The sequence below is a fragment of the Panthera uncia genome, assembly GCF_023721935.1.
Source record: "Panthera uncia isolate 11264 chromosome C1 unlocalized genomic scaffold, Puncia_PCG_1.0 HiC_scaffold_3, whole genome shotgun sequence".
NCBI classification, from domain to species: domain Eukaryota; kingdom Metazoa; phylum Chordata; class Mammalia; order Carnivora; family Felidae; genus Panthera; species Panthera uncia.
In genome coordinates, this window is record NW_026057584.1 from 74,151,335 (window position 1) to 74,157,334 (window position 6,000).

Here is a 6,000-nt window from a genome sequence, read left to right on the forward strand (position 1 = left end):
CTATGTAAGAGGATCTTAATGTTTTCTTTTAACAAAATATTCCTCTCATGGAACTGTTCTCGTAATGGAGGTGATGTTGATGGACCTCAGCCCAGTATCACATTGATAAAAGAAGTAAGAAGTGTTCTCATTTGTCTTTCCGTAGTATTTTTTTCCGGCAGGCCCCTCTGAAACTTGGCTCAGCTTGGAAGGGAAAAGAACGGATGGAATGAAGTGGCCACTTGAAATTATAATAAGCGTGGAAGTGAGGGAAAGGATTTTACAAAGCGTCCCCTAGCTCCTCTGGAAGCCAAGCAAAGGAACAGATTCCTTCCAGTGTCAATGAGAGATATAAACGGATTTAAAAACATTAATGACAAAGAGGAAAAAAAAAAAAAGAAGGAAGAGAACTCAAGGCTCATCGGAATCTCCCGCTTTCTCTCTCTCTCTCTTAGGGAAAGAGTGATTTTCCTGTGCTAGAAGATGTAGCATGCGAGGTAGAGAGATGCAGGAGAATCTCATTAACGTGAGCTCTCCACTCCCCATGCACTTTGAAACTGCCTGCTGTCAGGCTGCTGAGAAGCCAACGTACGCAGGCTTCCTGGAAGCGCGTGCTGCAGAAGCCTGCGTGTAATTATTTCTGGGTAGGATCCTATGTACGATCCCACGCTAATACTGACTTACCGTCTGCCTTTATTTGAACTGATACTTACCATATGTATAATTTAAGCTTCTCGCAGTGAGGTCTCGGATTGGGGGAGCACACAGGTATTTTCCCCTAAGCTATGTAGTCAGCGTTGATATCTGAACTCTAGGGGATTTATTGTGCTAATTGAAAGAAAGAAAAGAAAAACGACCCATGTTTGTTTCACTTTTGGGGGGGGGAATGCTGTTGTTTGTAGCTAGCACATGATAGCTGGTGTCGATGACAGCCAATTGGTTCTATCTGAAATATCTTAAAATTTCTAACAGGTGTATTGTACACCAAAACTTGCCGCATAATTTTAGTTTCAAGATGATTTGCAAAGTGTCTGTACGGAAACTTCTTCCTTAGCTGCAGGGGATTCTCAGTGTTTTTCTTCATTATTATTATTTATTAAAAACAATGTTAAAAAAAGAAAAAAAAATGTAATGAAACTAATATAACACTGTTAGTCAACTATATTTCAATGAAAAAAAGGAGAAAAAGTGATGTTTTAAAAAATGCATTGCCCTAATAAAAGTCAATGAACTGTATTTACTAGACAGTTTTATTAAGTGAAGAGGGTGCTGTAAGATTTCAGTAGATTTTTTTTTTCATTTTGTAAATGGTTATAATTTGCGTTTTTATTTTAGCACATTCTTCAGCCCAGAGATTTAATTTAATCATTTTGCCTTAAAAAGCAACGAGAAGGTATTATACAGGTAGATAGACTATGCTGTGAGCAAACATTTGTAATTGCTAAACTGTTTTACTTTTGTTATTGTGTTAATGATTTAGTGGGAAAATGACCTTATCTTTGCACAAAAGAAATAAACGAAGTTGCTATCATTGACTTTTTCTTCTAAAACTAACTATAAACGTTTCTAACAAGAACATCTCTGATATAACTAATTGTGCATTTAAAAATACCAATGTGAATGATGGGGGGTTGATTTTTGTTTTTAGCTTTATGACTAGCTTATTTTAAACATTTTTAATTCTTCTGATCATTTAAAGAAGTGTTGACTTTTAGGTGATTTTGTTTACAGTGCTTATACCTTGATTTCTAAAGCTGTTTAATGGCAAGGTATTTTTATTATTCTAATTTATTCAATAACTAGGAATTTGTTTGTAAGTGGTATTGAGGGTTTTTTAAAAATTAATCATTTCTTTTTTTCTTTTTAGTCTTGTCATGGCTTCAGTGTGGAAACTTAGTTCAAACCCTTCAATTTGCATAGTAAACATTTTGTTCAATTTAATCCTTACATTATTTTCAGCTCTGTTTTTATTTATTTGTTTGTGTATTTATTCATTTATTTTACAACGAGGCTCCACCCTCCAATGTGGGGCTTGAACTCATGACCTTGAGATCAAGAGTCTGATACTCTACTGACTAAGTCTCCCAGGTACCCCTTGAGCTCTGGATTTTGACCACAAAACTTCCTGAAGTGATTATGCAGTTTTGTTTTTCTTTCTGTCCTGTTTGTGGTTCCTTTCTATCTTTTGAAGGCATAGGATAAATCCGAGAGTGGAGGGGCCATGTTAAGGAAGTTCAGAATTATGCAGTGAGACTATGTGAATGAGTTCTCTACATCCTTTCACATTCACTACATCATTGCACACCATATGAATTTTCTTCAGGTACAAGAACGTTGCTATCAGCCATGACATGACTTGGGCCGTGTTTATAATGTCGACTTTGTGAATTAGATTGATTTTTGAGGCAGTTAACTTTTGTTATCTTCTTAGGAAGTATTTGTCTGTTTACAGATTTGTAAAATGATAATGCTTAAAGTGGTCTCACAAGCTTGACTAAGGCCATCTTTCTTTCTCTTGGCCAATACTGTCTTGCTTCTCTTGTATGTCAGAGCCAGTATCCCAGTTTGTTTCCAATTGCACAACGGGTAACATGTCATGAAATGAGGATTTGAAAAAAAAAAAATTATGAACACTTTAATATTTAGATGCTAACTACTGTGAATATGTCATTAAAAGGAAAGAAAGATTTATCTTTAGATACATTTCTGGGACCTAGGAAAAATCCTTACGCACTCAAGTGTTTTTACCCCATAGTGCATTAACACATTTATATTCCAGATAAACGTCTCAGAAATGAGTGTTTTTAGGCCCACTTTAGGAAGGGCATATTTTGCATATAAAATATTATGATACAGTGACAGAATATTATAGCATTTAGTGAATGATTTCGTGAATACTCTCCCAAGTGTTTTTAGGATGCCAAGTGTATCTAAATTACATTATGTACATTTGGCTTACTTATACAAAATGTATTTATTTATAGAAAAAGTATTTTTTTGAAATGATTCTTTAACATATGTGGATAACTTCCATTGATTTTTTTCCAAGGAATAAGATGTCTTTGAGTTGGTATGAACATGAGAGTTTTTGACAATGGTTAGCTTTGTTGCTTAACACTTTCTTTGTGGGTTTATACATAGTGACTTATGTTCTTAAGATACACAATGCAGAAGAAACGCTTGAGGCACTAGACATATCATTACATACACAGACACAAAATTGCTCTGACACTAATTAGGGCATAAATAATGGCATACCTAATCGAAGGCAAGTAAAACGTTTGTTTAGTAATTAAAATAAAACTTATTTATTTGCAGGTTCAAAGTTTGTCTGTTTAAAATGGGCTAGGTCAGATAGATAAAATATAAGCGAGTAGATAGATACACAGTGCCCAGTTTTGCATCATTCTGGGTGCCTTGAACTTCCATTGAGTGTTTAGGATCTGGAGGCATGGTGAAATAGAAATTTTGACATGTTCAATAGGATGAACCCTTGTCTTAGAGCTTTTCGTTTTCGGTGGTGTATATAAGACTCTGTGTATGTATCTTGCTCTCCTTGTTCTTTTCTATTTGGAGTTTTTAGAGAGGAATTAGCGTAGCTTGTGCTGATATCAGGAATCCTTTAGGAATTAGATTAGTTGCCTGGTTTAAACCTATATGTTTTTGACAAAGAAAGGGAAGAAGCAGGCTCCAGTGGAGCCCAGCATGGAGCCCAACACAGGGTTTGAACTCACAACCCTGAGATCAAGACCTGAGTTGAGATCAAGACCTAAGCTGAGATCAAGAGTTGGACGCTCACCCGGCTGAGCCACCCAGTTCCCCCTCCCTCCCACCCCGGAATGGTAGCTTTAGACTCTTTTAGGCGTATGCTGGGGAATAGTTCTGAATATGAAAGATAATAGTTATTTCATAGCTCCAGAATGCAGTGCACTGTATCATGTACAAGATTGAGCAAGATTCCTGATACTTCCTATGAGCACTGAAATGAAAGTAGCAATCATTGGTAACCAACAAAACACTCATGTTTACTGAGCATTGCCAACTATTAACTGTGTTATCTTGAGCAATTTACTTATCCTATCTATGTCTCCGTTTCTTCATCTGTCTCTGAGATGAAAATAGCCCGGGACATGATTAATCCCCAGTAAGGTAGGGTTGTTTTTATTATTTCTATTACCACTCTCTTATTAGCCTCTGAGAATACAAGTACTTTTTATTTCAATTCCATCTTCCACTCATCACTTTATAGTTGTATTTGGTGGTTTACAATGCTGTCCATCATGAAAGGCCTCTTTGGGTTCATTTCTCTGACCAATCTTGACTGCCGATTCTCTATGTGCTAGTGTAGGAATGTGGGAAATAACAAAGAAGAAAATCCATAGTCACTACTCTCAAGTCTCTTACAGTCTAGTAAGGAAGACATACATAAAAACAAACACTTTTAGCACAGTATATTAATAACTCTAAACAGGGGCCTGTAAACCATATGTTGTGATGGAGTGCCCAAGAATGCCTGGGAGCACCCTCTCTTTTGCAGAGATAGTAGGTATTTACTTCTAAGTCAAAAAGGGAATATAAAGATTAAAGGCAGAGAAATATGAAAGGCCCAGGGTTTTTGGGTAATGCTGGCATATAAAATCCAAGGAGGGGATATTGGCCAGGATTAGACTGGTGATCGGAATCTGGATTTCGCAAAGGCATACAAAGGAATTTATGTTTTATATTTGCACCAATAAGCAGTAGGGAGCAATTAATCGAACCATGAAACTTCAATTGGGGAATAAAATCATCTTATTAAATTTTTATAACGATCACTCTGGCTATGACATTCTGATTACTTTAGGATCTTCTTTTTAACTTTAGTATTATAAAATTTCCCTGGGCTATGTTGTGGGTCTTTCTCAATGTATGATGCTGTGTTGTGTGTTCACGGGGCCATCTCAGTATAGAATGCCATTTAGTTTTGGAAAAAATATTCTCAATTATTTCTTTGAAAAATTTTCCCTCTTTTTTTTTTGGATAATTTTTTCTCTCCTTTGGGAATGCCTGAAGAAAGACTAAGGGTTTTAGACTTTTTCAAATAATCTTTTAATACAACAATTTTCTTTTTTCTTTTTTGCTATCATTTCTAACAAGCAATAATCAGAGATCATTTTTTAAAACTGTAAGCTAGTAAAAAATTAAGGGGCACAGACAGTATCCTTTGTTGGTGAGGATGAGGGGAAATGAGCCATTTCCTAAAATTGTTGATGTATGTGTAAATTGGGATAGCATTTTTGGAAGGCAGTTTGGCAATACCTATGAAAATAGGCTTCAAAATTAAGTATCCTTCCTAGAGAAATTCTCCTTATGCGAAAAGATATATGCTCATGGATGCCTAGCATAGCACTGTTTGTAAAAGTGAAGCTTGAAAAGAACTAAAAAGTTTTTTTGGGGGGAATTAATAAGTAAAATGTAATCTATTTAAACTATAGAATATAGCATAATTGGTAAAAAAAATGTAAGTAAGATATATAAATCTGGCTATGGTAAATCTCTAAGAAATATTGTTAAGAATAATATTTATAGTTATGTAGCATCTTCTTATAGGTTCTGGTGCTAATTCCAATATGTGTGGAGGTTCCCCACGCCAAAAAGCAATTCTTGTACATCAGTTGAGTGTCTTATAATTTAACTCAATTCTGACATGATACCTGGAGAAAGCATCAAATCCCATAGGGTAAGGGCTTGGTTGCACAGGATAACTTCCTTTGGACACCAGCCACAAGCCCAAGTTATTACCTGTGCTTCTGATCAACTGTCTATAGAATGGAGGTTCCAACAACGCCCTCCAACTCAAGATGCCAATCGCAAGCACGGGTTGTTACCTATACTTCTGACTGACTGGCTATAAATCAAAAGTTCCCAAGAAGCCCTCCTCAGGTTCCACTAATTTGCTAGAGGGCCTCACAGAACTCAGAGACATTTCGCTTACAAGATCAGCAGTTTATTATAAAAGACTATAACTCAGGAATAGCCAAA